This window comes from Podarcis liolepis (assembly GCF_965112155.1).
Source record: "Podarcis liolepis genome assembly, chromosome: 10".
Lineage (NCBI taxonomy): Eukaryota > Metazoa > Chordata > Lepidosauria > Squamata > Lacertidae > Podarcis > Podarcis liolepis.
Window position 1 is genome coordinate 17889961 of NC_139562.1, and position 17457 is coordinate 17907417.

At 40.9% G+C, this 17457-nt stretch overlaps 1 long non-coding RNA gene across 1 annotated transcript; it reads left to right on the forward strand.

Moving 5' to 3' along the window:
• The first annotated feature begins 490 nt into the window (after nt 1–490).
• Nucleotides 491–12320, forward strand: LOC310687117. Its single transcript, XR_014516235.1, has 4 exons — nt 491–2180; nt 3244–3429; nt 9665–9724; nt 11954–12320. It is a non-coding gene; the product is annotated as an uncharacterized lncRNA (long non-coding RNA).
• The last annotated feature ends 5137 nt before the right edge of the window (nt 12321–17457 follow it).

Sequence of the window (17457 nt, forward strand, 5' to 3'; positions counted from 1 at the left end):
AGAAACACTGACTGACATTCAGCTCTGCAATGGGAGGCAGCTGCTCTCTTGAGTATTGTATCAGCCTGTGCTGGATTAAACCAGCTCCAACTATAGTAAGCAAAGTGCACAGGAGGAGACTAAAGACAAGGGAATGATGGTTTATATGAGAAATCTCAAGATCTTTGGAGTGTAGGTAAGCTCTCCTGGCAGTAATGCGTGGTGCAACCCTATGCATGCCTACTCGAAAATAAATCCTATTGCTTTAACAAGACTTGCTCATCAGTAACGTCTACCTAGGATTGCAGCCTTAAGAGTACTGCATTAAAAGCATTTCACCCTAAATTATCTGGTAATCCTTATTTCAGTCTGAAAGGTAGGTTAGTTTCATTAGCTTTCCAGCTGCAATTTGGTGCTGGGGTGGAGGCTGAGGCAGAGCAAGTTGCTTGCCTGAAGTCACCTAGTAAATTCCTGTCAGAAGTAAAATTCACAATATCTTGTTTTACAGATCGATTTCTGTGATCATACTGGACCATCTCTCATCATCTACAGTAACTTGTAGTCATTTAGTCATGTCTAACTCTTCATGACCGCATGAACCAGAACACGCCAGGCACTATCTACAGTAATAGCAAACTGTATTTTAAGTGTATTTTGGGAGCATTTACTGGTATTCCTCTGTTACTAGTTTTTGACTTCCTCTCTGTAGGACTTCAGATCCATGGCTCAAAGCCCTGGGTAAGAAAGCAAGTTATTGCCTGGCTCCTAAAAATAGATGGTCCCACATAAGTCTCCCTGGGGAGAGTATTCCACAAGAGGGAAGCCTGTAAGGGTCTATTATTCATGTTGCTACCCTCCTAACCGCTTGTGAATGGGGCCCACAGGGAAGACCTCAGGTGATAATTTCATGGTTTGGGTCTTTTCGTATAGGGAGAGGTGGTTCTTGAAGTATTGGGGTCCTGAGCTGTGTTGGGCTTTATGGGTCAAAGCTAGCACTCTGAATTGAAGCTGGAAACTAATTGGAGGTAAGTGCAAATGGTGCCAGAATTGGTGTTACATGTTCAGAGCACCCTGCCCTGGTCAACAATCTGGCTGCAGAATTCTGCACTAGCTGAGGTTTCCAATCTGTTTTCAGTGACAGCCCCATGTATAACACATTGCAGTAATCCAACCTAGAGGTCAGCGGAGCATAGACAACAGAAGTTTGGTTATCCATACAAGGGTGCAGTTGAGCCACCAGTCAAAGCTGATTGAAAGCACTTCATGCCACTGAGGCTACTTCAGCCTCAATCAACAGTACTGGATCCAGAAGTACTGTCAAGCTGTATATACATGATACTTCAGGGGGAGTAGGCCACAGCCCATCCACCCAGTCTAGGGAACCAGCTAGTAACAGTGTCTCAGTCTTGCTGGATTAATCTTCAGTTTATTGGCTCTCATCCAGTTCTTTACTAAGACAAGACACTCATCTTCCACATCTACTGCCACACCTGCAGATGTAAAATAGAAGTTTCCAAGGCAGTTTCGATGCCAAAACTAGGCCTAAGCCCTGATTGAACTGGATCTAGAAAAATTAGTTTCAACCAAGAGCCTGGATCTAGCCCACAACTATCCACTCAAAACACATTCCCTAGTAAGGAAAGATTATCAATCAATCAGTAATTCATTAGATTTTCTGAATCCAGGGAGGGTTTTCCAAAGCAGTGTCTTACCACCACCACCCTTAAGTAGGCAGGGACCACCCCTTATCACGAGGAAGCATTAATCAGCTCCCTAGCCCAAGTGTCCGTCCCCTGCTAGTTTTTATCAGTTATGAGGGTCAAGGTTCATGGTCACAGGTGGTCGCCCATTCTGAACCAAGCACCTTGTCCACATCCCCAAGCCTTATTAACTGAAACACAAAGAGCACAACAAGGCAAGACAGTGTTCTAGGCACCTCTCAATAAAGACTAAGCATGCTCAGTGGCCATGGAAGATTGACAGACTGTTGTTGGTTAATTTGTTTATGTATGCAACAACGGCCGCACGGACTTTATTAGCACAATATTGGAAAGAAGAAGGTGTCCCAACTAAAGAAGACTGGCAAGTTAAACTAATGGAATATGCTGAAATGGCAAAATTGATGATGAAATTAAGAGGAAGAGATGACAATGGATTTAAGGAAAAATGGAAGATGTTTATTGCATATATACAGAAGCAATGTACACAGGTTAATACATTAGCAGGGTTTTAAGATTACTTGTAATTTTATTATGAATTGATAATAGGTGATTTAAATATGTTACAAATTTAACAATGGACATGCAGTATCTTGATAAATAATAGAACCAAGGAAGGGATTAGAGGGAAGTCAATCTGTTTTGTTTTTGCATTGTTTATTTTTGTTATTTTTGGAAAATCAATAAAATGTTATTTAAAAAAAGACAGACTGTTGTTGTGGGTGGGAGTGGATAATGGGAGAGACACCGTGAAGTATTGTGGAAGAGGGTGTGGCTGCCTAGAAACCTAAACAGGAGCACGCTGCACTATGATGTTTTGTTGAAGGTCCCACTTGAGTTTACTATTTCCTTTTGAAAAGAGAAGTATTAACAGAAGTGTTTCTAATTGTGTTTATACACTGAAAATAAAAAAAACTTTAATAATAAAAAACAACCAGCAGAAGTGCTTCTGTGGCTGAGGTTTTGTGCTGATGTAGCAAATAAAATCTAGGAAATGTCTTTTTGTAACTGTTACAAATCAGGCTCCAAAGTAGAAAATGGTTTTGTGAGTATTAGTAGTAAAGCTGTAGGTATAAATTAAAAGTGGGAAGCTTAGAGGGATTTTGGGTGGATTGTGTTTGTCTGATTCATGGTGAAAAGGGACTCAGCTCTGGTTCCATGGGGAAGAGTAGTGACTAATCTGTTTAATCATCTCCAGACTCTTCCTGGAATAGTCTTCTTTGTAATGAAGGAGTTGCAGGAAATCCAGGTCTTGTTAACCAAGCAAACAATTAATAGTGGCACTATGTTGGGCTACATGTTGCTAGTTTGATCTGGGTGCGTGGGAATCTCTTTGCTTAACTCTGCAACCCTCAACAATATATTTGCCTTGGTCATTTGCATATAATACTATCTCTATTTTCTTGGGAGTAAGTCTAATTAAAATAACTGGAATTTACTTCTGAGTAAACATATAATTGGAGGTGTAAGTTTATTTACAATGAATGTTGCCTTCCTTTGTCCCAACTCTTTAACCTTCCTCCTAATTTCTTACCCATCCTTCCAGGAAAGAAACTGTAGATTTGGGTGAGTCTGGCCATTGCAACAGAACAGCAGCTGATCTGATCTCATAGAACACACTATCCGTTTCTTGTGTTGATGGAAAAAGATGATGAGTAACAGGAAAACAAAACTGGTTAATTTATATATAAAAATCCATACATTTCAGTTGCAGCCTCTTGTTACATTTAAGGTAATGTTTTATTTTACAGTTAGCAGACAGAATTGAGCATTAGAATGTAAGTTGAAGTGCCCTAACAATTAACCTTCTAATTTAAAAGTAATGGCCACTAAATTATGGGGCATGTCTCCTTCTTCCTTCTCCCTGTAATGGTCCTTTGAAGATGATACTAGCCTGCTATGTGAACAAGCAATAAGGTGTAATTAATCCTTCTCTGAAAACGTAAATCAGAGCTTGGCCTAGGGGACGAGAATGGGTGGTGGCATAGCATTAAAGAAGTAAAATATCTGATGAAAATAATATCCAAACCTTCTGTACTTCTGTCCACAAAATAATTATGGCTTATCTCTTGCCATAATGTGTATGTGTTATGTGGGTGAGTAGTAGTAATAAACTAGTGGAGACCAACAAATGCTTGCGGTGCATGGAAAGATGGGGCATGAGGGAAATGGGGACACTGTGCTTGCACACCCAATTTTGGCATTTTCTCATTATAAATCATGTCCATGCACGTTTCTCCGTTAGCCTTTCGCATACCTACAGTGCATGCACACCTCCATAGGCAAAGAGTGCTCACACCTATTGACTCTTTCCTCAGTTTTATTCCCACTTTCCTTCCCCCCCTCACTCATCTCTAACTTTTTATTTGTTCTCCTGTTGTCCCAGCATCTCCCTTGCCTTTCCTCTTGTCTATCCCTGCCTAACCATCACTGTCTACTTCCTTCCAGGATATGCTCACACTTTGCAAAAGTACCTCCAATATGTTTTCCGTGACCAGTTTTAGAACTACTATTAAAAGCTAGTGTGAGAATACTGGCTGGGGAAGCCTGTGAGATGCTTACAGTGGTAGCAGAAGTGAAAAGGGAACTGTTTGGACAGCTGGCTAGCAAGTAACGTCCCCCGTCTTCTTCAAACAGGCTCTCAAGAGTGTCCATGGGACCATCTGAGACCACCATCCTGCCTATGAGACGACCTATGCCTATCAAAATGATCCACATTATTTGTGCAGTTTGGCAAGATATATAGCCAACGTTTAAGCTTGGTAACTATGTGGCCAGTCCTGATACAGTGTATCTGAATATATTTCAACACAGAAATAAATGCAAATTAGTATTGTTTCCTCCAGCCCCTCTGGGAGGCAGAACAGTCTGGTGCAGCAACTTGAGGTACCAATTTGCTATGATCTTATTAAGTCACATAAACAGGGTTTGAGGCCTCCTGTCTAAATACTCAGACAGGAGGCCTCAAAGGAAAACGCGAGATAGTTGCAGGCAATGACTCGATAGATGACAGCCTTCATGCTCCACCATAACTACAGCGTTAACAGTAGGGTGTCTTTCTTTTGTGTACATGCTGTATTCCAATTCATGAGATCTAAAATTAATACCCTGGTCATCTATGGCAGTGTTATTTGCAGTGCAGTCTGCGGGTCACATAGTGAATTCTATTGCCTTTGTAGGGTGCATTTTTAAAAATCGCCACACCTTCTGTTGAAAGTAATTAAATGACCCTAAATATCTGCCCTTGATTTTGTGCAGAGAGCACAGTTGTATTCTTCTCTGTAGGGTAGAGTGGTGTCATTGTGATTTTTCTGTTCTCTTTCACCCAGACTGTGTTTTCCTTCTTTTTCTCCCTGCAGCATTACTCTCAGAGCAACACACATAATCTCTCCCACCATTGTTGGCTAGCTTTTAGCAACTCCTTTCTTCTCATCCCATGTATCTGCTACTCTGTGCAACAGTACAATAATAAAAAAAATGTGCCCATGCAATCCAAATTTTGTCCCAACAGAAGCTGCATTTTGTACCCTGAGTACAATTAACAGATAAAATAATTAAAACAGCAATGCAGTTAACCAGAAGAAGAAACCACAAGCAATTCAAATAAATTGTAAATAAGTACGTACAATCAAAAACCAAATCATTATTCACCAAAAGCTCAAATAAAGAGAGCAAACTGCCAAAAATATAACAAATGGAACCTGGTGAGCGTCCCTGAAGCCAGTGTTCCATAACTATGGTGCATGCACAGAAAAGACCCCAGTCATGGTGGGAGAAGAGCCTCAGATTAAGACATTGGCCAGGCATAGGCAAACTCGACCCTCCAGATGTTTTAAGACTACAACTCCTATCTTCCCTAGCTAACAGGACCAGTGGTCAGGGATGATGGGAGTTGTAGTCCCAAAACATCTGGAGGGCCAAGTTTGTCTATGCCTGATCTTGGCTGTTGGGCAGGTTTGTGTGGATGAAAACAGTCTTCCAGATACTGTTGTCTCAGACTGGGACAAGGGTGGGTTTCCAGGTGTTATAGGGATGACATCAGTCCTATCCTGCATTTCCAGTAATCAGGGCTGATGAAAACTAGTGCTGCAGCATCTGGAAAACCATAGGTTTCCCATTGCTAATTTATTACTTGATAGGTCAAACTAGCACCTTGAATTATTTTGCAAAACAAATTGGAAGACAATGTAGATCTTAAAATACAAATGAAATATGCTTATCTGTGTGTGTATTGATAAATATGGCAGTCTGATTGCCATATTCAGAAACAGATACAGTTTCAAAAAATGCTGCTTAATAGGTATTAATGCATAACGTCACCTGGGTGGTTATTCAAGAATGGAAAGTTATGCCAATATTTCTTTCTAGAAGGAAATCCATCAGGCTCAAGAAAAACAGATGTGCCTAAGTTATTTAAAATACGTACTTTCTCCATTTAAAATGCTGTAGGTGGCATGCTATTTTAAAATCAAAATAATACTAAAACAAGAAATACTCAAAACTCTAAAAACAGTATGAAAAACCCAGAAATAAGCTAAATTAAATAAAAATTCAAGAAAACAAGTTTTTTACCAGGTACCTAAATGTTAGCATAGGCACCAAGTGAACATCTTGGGACTATGTTCCAGAGAAATGGTGTCACTATAGAAAAGGACCTGTCTCTGGTTGCCACCCATGTAACTTCAGAAGGCAGGCAGCAAAGAATTATAAACAGTGGTACCTCTGGTTACGTACTTAATTCATTCCGGAGGTCCATTCTTAACCTGAAACTGTTCTTAACCTGAAACACCACTTTAGCTAATGGGGCCTCCCACTGCTGCTGCTCCACCGCCGCACGATTTCTGTTCTCATCCTGAAGCAAAGTTCTTAACCCGAGGTACTATTTCTGGGTTAGCAGAGTCTGTAAGCTGAAGGGTAACCCGAGGTACCACTGTAACCTGAAACCTAAGCAGTGACTTCACAAAGAATAGCTGGAAAGACTGTGCCACAAGTGATGCTATCCCTGTAGTGAAATATCATCACACACTTCATCACCATAATGAATATTTTTTCTGAAATTAAAGTTGCCAACTTGATATAGTAATGTACAAGAATACCTACAAGAACACTCCAAGGGTGTTACTGTTATGTTACCCCAACCGGCATGCATGGGCCATAAGTTCCCAGCATAGGCTTGCTGCCTCTTTTGAAAGACTATAGCTTCAGTTACTAATGACTGAGCATTGCATTGGTGGTTGGGGGGGGGGGATAAATAGAGAAAGTACTACATATTGAGTCAGAAGTTGTAAGACATTTCTTCCCCTTTCCATCCCCCTTTTTTTTGCAGGTGTATTGGGGTAGAGATTATAAGGCAGTTGGGTGTTTTTCTCATGTAACTAGACTCCCTCCTTTTTATTTTATATGTTTTTTAAAATCACAAATTGGCCTGTACATGAAACACAAAGTTGTATCATGTATTTTGATATAAGCTACTTCCAGGTTAACATACAGTTATGTTTCTATAATACTCAGATATGCAAAACGGATGGCTGAAATCTGAAAAGGAGATGAAGGAAGTGAGAGTTTTTTTAGATCTGAGGCATAATGATCCATGCAATTTAGAACCAATTTAAAAAGCATTTATTCCTCATTCCATTAATCTTGAAGTTAATCATATTGCAGAAAGGAGATGACCGTTATTCAGCAGGTAATGGTTAGTGCTTATTAGGTAGCATCCTAGGAGTGCCATCCTAGTCAACAGACTTGAATAACTGTGGAATTAATATAGTACATTCTGCCAAAGGCTGGCGTTTGAGAGGCCTTGCTTACTCCTAATTGTTTTGGGGTGTAGGTGTTGGGTACAATTAAATAGGACTTCCTAGTGAAGTTAAATAGACAATCTCCTTCTCTTATACTTAGGAATGGCTAACTTGTGACCCTCCAGATCTTGTCTGACTACAACAGCCATCATCACTTTCCCCATATGAACCAACCTGGACCCTTCTTCATGTACCTCCTCTATAAGAGGTTGGCAACACAAGAAAGGGCCTTTTCTGCAGTGGCTCCTCGCTTGTGGAATACCCTCCCCAAGGAGGGTCACCTGGTGCCTTTAGGTGCCAGGCAAAAACAATCCTCTTCTCACAGGTCTTTGGCTAATTAAACAATCTATGGCCTTTTAAACTCAGGGGGGTGTTTTGTTTTTTATTATGATATTCATTTTTGTGTTTTATGTTGTAAACCACCCTGTGATCTTCAGGGCAGTATAGAAATGTTAATCATCATCATCACTGACCACTGGCCTTGCTGGCTGGGAATAATGGAGGGCTTCAGATTCCTCAGAACTATCTTACTGAAACACAGGCGGGTAAATGACTTTTATATGCTACTCCCTGCAGCAATACATATTTGCATCTTAAAACAAAACACAGGTGCAAATTTTATTTAGACTTAAATAAAAAAAAACAAGTAAAACTCATACAAGCAATCAGCAAGAGGACAACTAGATGAGATGGCAGGAGATCTCCCGCACTTTTCTAAAAGCCTAAAAGCAGCCGCAGAGACCAGGGAGCAAATTGGGTTGGGGTCATGAGGCTGAGGGGGAAGTGATTAACCCTTTTTCAAATGCTGTTTTTCTTCTCTAAATCCCCCACCCCTGAAGCTATTATTTGCTTCTCAGGGACAAACATGCAAGTACCATATGGGTCCAGTGGATATTGAAGAAGAATCCCACCTACACTTAGACTCCAATTTCACAGGCTATTTAGAAAAGATACTCTGTGCACTGCCTACCATCAGTTGAACCCTGGCAGGTTGGAGCAAGGACCCATCTAATCCAACATCCTGTTTCCTACGTGACCTACTACAGTGGTACCTCAGGTTACATACGCTTCAGGTTACATACACTTCAGGTTACAGACTCCGCTAACCCAGAAATATTGCTTCAGGTTAAGAACTTTGCTTCAGGATGAGAACAGAAATCATGCTTCGGCAGCAGGAGGCCCCATTAGCTAAAGTGATGCTTCAGGTCAAGAACAGTTTCAGGTTAAGTACAGACCTTCAGAACGAATTAAGTTACCACTGTCGATGCCTTTGGGAAGCCCACAAGCAGGACATAAGGCAGCAGTGCTCTCTAAACACAACACAACTCATTGCAACTAGTTTTCCGTAGCATACTGCCTATGAACATAGAAGAGTGATATGTTGGGCAGTGTGCGAAACTTGTAGAAACTCAAATTGGCCATACAGTTGCAATGCCTGTAATGAAATCTGTACACCATTGCTCTTAGTAGTAGTAATTAGAAAACACTACAGAGCTTTCATTTTATGGCCCAAAGGGACCTGGCAATATTATGCAAGCTGGTCTTCTGAAAGTTGGGTCTTTCAATATCTGGTATTTGCTGATTTTCTTTTCCCCATTCCAAATGGCATTTTGCATCAGCTCTGTGCACAAGCCATAGCACAATAACTGCTGACCATAACTAGCTTCAGTAACAGGCTCCTGCTTAGCATATCTTTTATTCGGATGCTTGGTCCACAGAAAAGTTGAGGATTTAAGCCTCCCTTTTCTCTGCCTGCTTGTCCATCCCTTATTAATTAACTCTTCAGTCTACAGTCTTTTCCCAGCATGCTTGCCTTGCCTCTCCTTTAAGTCAGAGAGACAAAACCAGCTGCAGCCCCAAGGTGGTCTCCGACTGTTACAATCTGTGCTCCTTTCTGGCAGTTATTTAGTGCCCCTTTTGGGTTGTTCCCCCTCCCTGCTTTGCCTTTTCCTTTGTCTCGTTTTCTATAAGGTTCCATCTAGGTTTTCCCTAGAGTTCTCTTACCCCATGTCATTACTTAGCCTGTAAGATCTGCAAGGATCTCTGCTTGCAAGCCTCGGGATCTGTGATTGGGGCGGGGGTTGCAAAAAGAGAGAGGAGCTAATCAATTCAGAAAATCATTTGGGTGGCAACCTCACTTGACAGCCTATTTTCTTCCTTTCCACTTAGATATCAAGCTGGCTGAGAAGGGCTCTGGGGAACAAGGGAGGCGGCAAGAGCTGCTTCTCTGTAAGCACATCTGTGTCTTTCATCAGCTGGGCTCAGGGAATAACCACTATCTGGGGGGGGGGCAGGGAGTGGAGAGAATCTTTGGAATGGATAGGCTAAAGCTGTTCCCTATGTTTAAGTCTGATGAGTTCCTGCCCAGTAGGGGGGTGGTTATGATAGGTTTTTCTCCAACTTATATTGGTGGAAAAGTCAACGTATTATCAATCATCAGTATTTTATTAAAATTTTGTCCTGTTCTCCGCCCCCCCCCCATGAACTCAAGGCAATGTGCAAGGGCATTGCTAGGTATTGACAAGATTATTTATTTAGCAAAATTTACATACCATTGGATTGCAAGAATACCTCTTAAGAGGTTTATAAAAATAAAGGATTAAAATTCTTGATAAAAAGCAGTTAAAAACATTCAAATCAGCAGTAGCTAAAAAGAAAGAAAACACATGTAACTTTTACATGTCTAGACACGCTTGCCTACATAACAATGCTTTAAGTGAGGGCCAAAAAAATACAGTGAAGGTGCCTACCAGATGTCAATAGGCAGGAAGTTGCAAAGTGTAGGAGCTACTTGTGGGAGGACAGCTGCCTGACATGGACAACCTTCTAACAACTGTCCTGGCACTATTCATGCTTTCTCCAATAGACCATGACAGTAAGCTCTGTGGCAGAGCAGGGTTTGTCCTGTTCTCACTAGTATAAGTACTTTTAATCAGCACACTACACTGGCTCTCACTGCTTGTGCAACACACTTACATCCTAAACTTTCAGCTGCAACTTACCATGAGAACCAAAGATGATTTTGAGGAAACTTGGTATATGTTACTTCAGTACATTAGAAGAGAGAGTACAATTATTAAACCACCAGCAATTCAGGTCTCTTACTGGAAATAAATGTTAAGATAAAAATAGACAACAATGCTCAACAATCAACTATCCAAAATTCAGCACATGAACTTCACTGTTACTTACCTTTTTTTTTGGAGCTAAATATATGCACATGGAATATTTTGGAGAGAGGGAAGAGATGGGAATTTTTGTTACACATTGTATATGCTTGTACTTTTGTAATTTTTAAAAAATCAAAAATAAATATGATTTAAAAATGCAATTTAACATAAATTAATACCGTAATACAAGAAAGCATACAACCACAAAATGGAGTCAGAAATAGGTTGAAATTTAAAAGCCTGTTTTAAAAAGTCACGCTAAAGGTCAGCAAAGAAGTGGTCAAGTGGGCTTCTCTAGGGAGCAAATTGCACAACAGTGTTGCGGCCATACATTAAGCGTGTATACATTAAGGTCTGTTAACACCTGCTATGGGGAAAGAAGAAGACAAAAGGTAAACAGAATTAAAGTACCCTCATGTTTGTTAATATAGGACTGAAAATAACTAAGGCTGCAATGCTGTGTGCTGTGCACACTTACTTGAGAGTAAGCCACACTGAAATTAGTGGCATAGGCTTCTGAGTAAACACACATAGGATCAGGCTGCATGAGTACATAGCATGTATCTGTTAATATGGCAGTGTCTGTTATGTACTAGATTGGACAAAATATCCTTCTGCAAAACTAAAAGCAATCCTGTTTTTATTTTGGCTTGGAGGCTACTTTAAAGCTTAATTCATATTTAGGCATGTAAAAGCAATAGAATGTTGTGATGCTACAGCCCATGGGAACAAACAATTCCGTCACATCTGGAGAACCTTGTGCCTTGCATTAATTGCTCCCTTTGGAGACTAGGAGCCTATATGCATACAAGGTCATCATTTGGCTGACTGACAGGGAAGTGTCAAGTTTATGTGGGCTAAGCCTTTTCTGCTTTGCGCAGATGAGGCGTTGAATGTGTCATTTTAACGATATTGGTTTGAGTGCTCTGCTGGGTGCAAGCACCATTTGTTTCAATGAGGCTGGACGCTGCAAAGTATTTTGAGGATCAGGCTGGCCATCTGTTCTCCAAAATCCACTTGGTAATAATGTAATCCTTACCATGTGCTACATAAACGAAGGGCATATCTACACTATAAATTTCAGTAGATTTCACTGTTATTCCTTCCAACACACACTGGACACTCTGGGAATTATAGTTCTGTAAGAGAAAGCTAACCCAGTATTCTCAGCACCTCAGCAAACAATACTTTCTTTGATTATTTTTATAATTAATGAGGAATCAAACCAATATTGGTCTGCAGGATAGATATACCTGTGTGGATAACATCTATTCTATCATTTATCTAGGTTGATATTTGCATGACACCTCAACAGAAGTACAACCACTAGACCTGCTACTGAAATCCACTACATCCTGGTTTGGGGGACCAGTTAAGGAGGCTGCCTTTACAAAGATACATATTAAAATTTTACAGTGCCAACAGGCCCCCCAGTGGTTAGTAGAGAATGCAAACAGATATGGATTAGGTGGAGTACAGAAAATACATTTCATCAAATCCAAACTGTTACTCATGGAGATCCAGAACTTGAAGCTTACAAAATACCAGAGATGACCAGAAAGTGCTAACCACTGAGTGAATTAGAAGGCCTAATAATGAACGGTTGTATCACAGTCTATGTAATAGACAATACAGCTCAATTTAAAGCAGCAGAATTTCTGCCACACCACCACTAGTCCATTTTTTCATTCAAACAAGCAGAGAGGCAAAGAGGGCAGTAAGGACAGCAAATAAAATCTTGAGATAGAACGACTCACATATTACTCTTTTAAGCTACAGGCCAACATCACTAATAGCCAGGAGAATGCTATATTAATGAGAAAACTTAGATATGAATCTTATTTCAGAATGACCTTACCTGGAATAAGTACCTTTCCAATTATCAAACTAAACTAAAGTAGGATTTCTGTAACTGGCAATTCAGTGAGAACTACCGCATTTAGAGCCAGGAGAGAGCACAGTTGTCAACCTTTCCTTTTTTTGTGGGAAATTCCCTTATTCCAGCGCCATTTCCCGCTGCTTCCCACTGCTATCCCGGATTGTTAGATACCCCGTAGACTGCCTCCGGGACAGGTGAGGCTGCTGATCCCTTATTTTCAAATCTGAAAGTTGACAGCTATGGGAGAGAGAGAGAGAGAGAGAGAGAGAGAGAGAGAGAGAGAGAGAGAGAATATCAAATTTGGTGGAAATAGGACTGGTAAATTCCAGCTTTTAGAACAAGGGGGAAAATGAAACAGAAATCATATTTTGCATGGGTAAAATATGGAATACTTAACAGAAACGATTGACATCATTTTCCTATTCCTGAGAAAGTACCATCACCAAGTGGTATCTGAAAAACTAAGCTCAGTTACTAAGATTCTGCCAGTTATTTTACTAGTCAGATTATCACTTGCATTGCTTGAGTTATTTGGAAGCCTTTGAGATTTAGAGATGTGTGACTGAAAACCTGAACTACAGGATATTTCAATAGTGCTGATATATGTAATTCTTTTCTTAACGAAAGGGTAATGTGTGGATAGTGCCACTGTATGTTTTTTTCCACTAGATGGCAGTTGTATTGGGTTGGAGTTGAGAGTTTCCTGCAGGTGTTCCATTCTTGTCAGGGAGAGACATTAAAAATTACTGCCTAGCTTCTCAATCATGTGTCTAAGAATTGTACACTCTGGGGACCTTATGGTGATGTGGGTAAGAAATCTTATAAATAAGTAAGCTTTGCATGACAGTGCTCTAATTCTCAGAGTTCATGAACTTCTCTAGATATAACTTTCACTCATATCTTTCTGTTATCCATTCCCAATTGGAGGCTGTTTTCATGGAACTATGATATAATTTGCTGCTAGATTTCTAAATAGGTTTGGATCAAGGGCAATGATTCTGTTCATAAGGCTGCCAGAATAGCAACTTATCCAACTCTTTGACATTCCAAAATCCTCGTTGGTAGCGGCTTTACACCTGCCACTGAAACTAAATTTATTATATAGTAGCTGGAGCAATTCAGAAATGCAGAATAACATCTAGTCCAGCATAGGGCTGCCAGGTGTTCCAGATTTTTTAGGACATTACTGGGATTTAAAGGGCAGAATTGACGTTCGGGGGGAAGCAAGCAGGACATAAGTGCAACAGCGCTCTGCCCACATGTGATACCCAGCAACTGGCATTCAGAAGCAGATTGTCTCTGACAGTGGAGGTAGAACATATCCAGTATGGATAGTATATAACCTCATCATTCATCAATTTATCTTTTTTTTTTCAGGGAAAACAATAGGGAACCCAATTTATTTCTGCACCAGTACCCAAGCCATCAAGACACCCGCAATTTGGTCTCCAAATGTTGTTGTTGTTTAGTCGTTTAGTCGTGTCCGACTCTTCGTGACCCCATGGACCAGAGCACGCCAGGCACTCCTATCTTCCACTACCTCCCGCAGTTTGGCCAGACTCATGTTTGTAGCTTCGAGAACACTGTCCAACCATCTCGTCCTCTGTCGTCCCCTTCTCCTTGTGCCCTCCATCTTTCCCAGTATCAGGGTCTTTTCCAGGGAGTCTTCTCTTCTCATGAGGTGGCCAAAGTATTGGAGCCTCAACTTCATGATCTGTCCTTCCAATGAGCACTCAGGGCTGATTTCCTTAAGAATGGATACGTTTGATCTTCTTGCAGTCCATGGGACTCTCAAGAGTCTCCTCCAGCACCATAATTCAAAAGCATCAATTCTTCGGCGATCAGCCTTCTTTATGGTCCAGCTCTCACTTCCATACATCACTACTGGGAAAGCCATGGCTTTAACTACATGGACCTTTGTTCGTAAGGTGATGTCTCTGCTTTTAATGATCCTGTCTAGGTTTGCCATCGCCTTTCTCCCAAGGAGCAGGCGTCTTTTAATTTCGTGACTGCTGTCACCATCTGCAGTGATCATGGAGCCCAAGAAAGTAAAATCTCTCACTGCCTCCATTTCTTTCCCTTCTATTTGCCAGGAGGTGATGGGACCAGTGGCCATGATCTTTGTTTTTTTGATGTTGAGCTTCAGACCATATTTTGTGCTCTCCTCTTTCACCCTCATTAAAAGGTTCTTTAATTCCTCCTCACTTTCTGCCATCAAGGTTGTGTCATCTGCATATCTGAGGTTGTTGATATTTCTTCCGGTGATATTAATTCCGGCTTGGGATTCATCCAGCCCAGCCTTTCGCATGATGAATTCTGCATATAAGGTAAATAAGCAGGGGGACAATATACAGCCTTGCCGTACTCCTTTCCCAATTTTGAACCACTCAGTTGTTCCATATCCAGTTCTAACTGTAGCTTCTTGTCCCACATAGAGATTTCTCAGGAGACAGATGAGGTGATCAGGCACTCCCATTTCTTTAAGAACTTGCCATAGTTTGCTGTGGTCGACAAAGTCAAAGGCTTTTGCATAGTCAATGAAGCAGAAGTAGATGTCTTTCTGGAACTCTCTAGCTTTCTCCATAATCCAGCGCATGTTTGCAATTTGGTCTCTGGTTCCTCTGCCTCTTCTAAATCCAGCTTGCACTTCTGGGACTTCTCGGTCCACATACTGCTTGAGCCTGCCTTGTAGAATTTTAAGCATAATCTTGCTAGCGTGTGAAATGAGTGCAATTGTGCGGTAGTTGGAGCATTCTTTGGCACTTCCCTTCTTTGGGATTGGGATGTAGACTGATCTTCTCCAATCCTCTGGCCACTGCTGAGTTTTCCAAATTTTCTGGCATATTGAGTGTAGTACCTTAACAGCATCATCTTTTAAAATTTTAAATAGTTCAGCTGGAATATCATCACTTCCACTGGCCTTGTTATTAGCAATGCTTCCTAAGGCCCATTTTACTTCACTCTCCAGGATGTCTGGCTCAAGGTCAGCAACCACACTACCTGGGGTATACGAGACATCCATTTCTTTCTGGTATAGTTCCTCTGTGTATTCTTGCCACCTCTTCTCGATGTCTAATGCTTCTGTTAGGTCCTTTCCACTTTTGTCTTTTATTATGGTAATCTTTGTACAAAATGTTCCTTTCATATCTCCAATTTTCTTGAACAGATCTCTGGTTCTTCCCATTCTATTGTTTTCCTCTATTTCCTTGCATTGCTCGTTTAAGAAGGCCTTCTTGTCTCTCCTTGCTATTCTTTGGAAATCTGCATTCAATTTCCTGTATCTTTCACTATCTCCCTCGCATTTTGCTTGCCTTCTTTTCCCCGCTATTTGTAAGGCCTCGTTGGACAGCCACTTTGCTTTCTTGCATTTCCTTTTCATTGGGATGGTTTTAGTTGCTGCCTCTTGTATAATGTTACGAGCCTCCATCCATAGTTCTTCAGGGACTCTCTCCAAATGTACCTAATAAAAAGTAGTCACTGTGATTTTCCACTCTTTTCCCATAAGGTGAGAGTGCAGCTTCCACCAGGTTTCACTTTGTCATAGGCAGCTATAACTATCAGTGACTAGCGCTGATGGTAGTCTGTAGTCTGCCATCCCTCCCTGTGTTTCATGTCGGTCTTCAGTATGCAGGAGGAAGAGAGTTCGGGAATTCCAGTGCAAACTTTGGGTTTGGTTTCCTTGGAATGAAGGTCACTTGAGACTATGATGTGATATAAGGTTTATTTCCAATGGCATGGGATTGCATTTACACATCATCTTTCCAACTGAGTTCCAAAAATCACTCAATCATCAATTTATCTAATTCTCTTTTAAAGCCATCACAGCCTCCTGTGGCAGTGAGTTCCATAGTTCAGCTATGCACTGCATGAAGAAGTACTTTCTTTTATCTGCCCCAAATCTCCCAACATTCAGCTTCAGGGGATGCCCACAAGTTCCGGTGTTATGAGAGAGGCAGGAAAGCCTCTTTCTCCATGTTGTGCATCATTTCGTAAACTTCTTATGATGCCGCCTCTTACTCACAGAGTCTCTAAACTAACAAATGCTGATCATTTTGGTTGCCTTTTCTGAGGTAGATTAGGCTGAAAGATAGTGACTTGTCTAACTAGTTAGGTTAGTCTAGCTATATGGCTGTGGGAAGACTGGGTCTCTCCACACTGCTGATCTGATACTTTAACTACTGTAAGCACACAGCTTTCTTAACTGTTTATTTAAATTGAACTCACTCTGTCTTCTGGTCTTGGAGTGGGCAACACTCTACTTAAAAACAAATAAAAATACAAACTAGAAATGCAGGAAGTCATCCCATAGAGCAGGTGTAGGTAGACTTCAGGCTTTAAGGTTCTCCTTTCTTTTTTAACTAAGAATTCTAAGATCTACCAACCTGAACCAGGTGCAAATAGTAGCTGGAGTGGTAGAACACCTTGCATTTAAACACTAGCCTGGTAGCTGTAGGCAATTCCATGCAGGTGAAGAAGTAGGCGAGTTAAGGAGGGATGTAGAGTTCTCTTCCTACTCTGAGCATACCATAGAACCCTGTAGTCTGCCAAAGAAAGAACGCCACCTCCTCTGTGCCCAGCAGCAAAATGCCACAGACTGCTGCAGGAGGGACAGAACTCTCTGTCCTTCCTCTGCCAGCCCCAGCAGGTTAGCATTTTTTATTTTTTGCAGGCTACTAACTTTTGGAGCCTTATTTACAAGGTTGTTGGAACTGATCAACTGCATCCCATTACCCAAACACTGGGAGGTGCTGCATATCTATCTATCTATCTATCTATCTATCTATCTATCTATCTATCTATTATCTATCTATTATCTATCTATCTATCTATCTATCTATCTATCTATCATCTATATTGTCTATCTGTGTTATTACAGGGACTCTAATAATTCTAATAGGGTTGGCTTTGTGTCA